Source organism: Mus caroli, chromosome 11 (assembly GCF_900094665.2).
Source record: "Mus caroli chromosome 11, CAROLI_EIJ_v1.1, whole genome shotgun sequence".
NCBI lineage: Eukaryota > Metazoa > Chordata > Mammalia > Rodentia > Muridae > Mus > Mus caroli.
In genome coordinates, this window is record NC_034580.1 from 42,945,778 (window position 1) to 42,947,753 (window position 1,976).

At 40.0% G+C, this 1,976-nt stretch overlaps 1 non-coding gene across 1 annotated transcript; it reads right to left on the reverse strand.

Annotated features, from left to right (window-relative positions):
- Nucleotides 1-1,433: 1,433 nt before the first annotated feature.
- LOC115032725 lies at nt 1,434-1,594 on the reverse strand. Its single transcript, XR_003838340.1, has one exon. It is a non-coding gene; the product is annotated as a U1 spliceosomal RNA (small nuclear RNA).
- Nucleotides 1,595-1,976: the final 382 nt, after the last annotated feature.

A 1,976-nucleotide genomic window follows, 5' to 3' on the forward strand; every position in this document is an offset into this window, starting at 1 on the left:
ATTGTAGAACAAGAGGGTGATAGTCTTTTGTTGTTGAGAGGAGACATCAGAATCCATTGTCGTTCGAACTACCACATGTAGTGTCTGGTTAAATTGCTGCTTTGCTTCAAATGAGCAACAGACATTATTGAAAGGTGTATTGGCTGCTGCCTTGAAATAGACAGGAGGGAAGACCATCTGCTTGGAGGGAAAAAAATGAATAAAGTTCAGACACACACAGCTTAATTAGTTTAAGGCAACAATATTAAACTTTATGATGGCTAATTTTATTGGCTGTTTAACAAGTTTAAATTAACATCTTCATTCTCTTCGGTGAAAATTAAAATATCAAAGCATATGTATTCCTTGTTACTTACATATAATTAGAGTAATAACCCTGCGTAATTATTATAGAAGCAATAAATGACCGACATTTAAGCCAAGAGGCAAGAGAGAGATGAGCAGAGGGTTTAACAGTAACAAGGTGGCTCTATTTTTTAACTAAGCTTTTATTTAATGCACAAAATAGAAGTGAAGAATAGCATTGACTAGCCTGGATCACCCATTCAGAAAGTTGACTATGAGGGAACTTTTTAGTGTTATACTTTATTTATAAATTGTAAAAGAATATGGTTTGTGAAACAACCATGATTATTTACTCAGATGTATACTAGGTTTTGTTTTGTGTATAGGCTTTGAAGTGGGATCTTGCTATAGTGTCAGGTTAGTATCAAGTCCTGGGGTTGACCTCTGCTGTGGTCCCCTGAGTTGCTATGATTATAGGGCTAACCCTCCTCTGGTGCCTGGCAACCTTCACCACGTTTACACATTGCTGATGTTCATTCAAGGCTCAAGTTTCCATAGACTTTCCAAAGCCTGGGTGTTTGTTTTTGGTTTGCTTGTTTTGGCTTGGTTTGGTTTTGCCATAAGAAAAGGCCTCAGAGATGAGTCCCTTTCTAGTTCCTCTTCCCTCCTCTCTGTCTTCTCTTTTCCTCATCTTGCTTACACTTCTTTGTGACTATCCATTCCTTTTCTTTATTTCTTTCTCCTTATTTGTCCACATTAAACTCGAGACCAAATGTTTAGCCATTAGGAAAAGGAGAAAGGCAACCAAGTTGTAGTGGCTATAAAGTAGCAGCTTTAATCTGACAGCTCAGTAAGAAGCACCTCCCAGGAGATAGTCTCCATATAACCTACTACTTTAGCTTCCCATCCTCTTAGAGTACCTAAGGATTCCTAATTATTATTCTTTTGTGTGTATATGATGTGTGAGTGTGAACACATGTGTGTCATAACATGTGCAGGGAAGTCAAAGGACATGCTCCGAAGTTTGTTCTCTCCTACCACCTTCATGTGGGTTCCAGGGACCAATCAGTTTGTCACGCTCAAAGAGCAAGCACCCTTTACCTGCTAAGCACCTCACCTGTATCCCAATAAAGTTTTTTTTTCAATATGGGAGAGAGAAAATACAGTCTCCACTTTTGCAAACTACGCAGTAGGGTTTCTCATATTTGAGGAGATCTTAGGAACCAGCACATTGGGAGTGCAATGTATAACTTGGATTTGGGGAAAACATCTTCATCATCATGGTATCTCTTCTCCGATAGATAAGTATACATCTCAATGGTGTTAATACAGAAACCCTGCCTGGTTTGTTTCTCACCTTGTGACTCCTGTTGGAGACATCCCACTTCAAGCTTGTCTCTGGAATCAACAAAACCAAACCCAGAACCCTACTGAAAAGGTTTCTACCAGTTTTATCTTGCCTATGGGATCCTCTGTGCATCATAGGTGGCAGAAACTCCTTGATATCTGGACACATTCATATGCCAGCTCTGCACAAGGACCTTCTACCACACAGACCCCAAGCCTGAAGTAATTCACTTTCCTGCATAACACCTGTGGCTTTCATCATGTTCCCTCCACAGCAGAGATTGCCAAACAGCCACTACTGGAATCTCCACAGGCGGTTTTGCAATGAATGGAGACACTTTTGT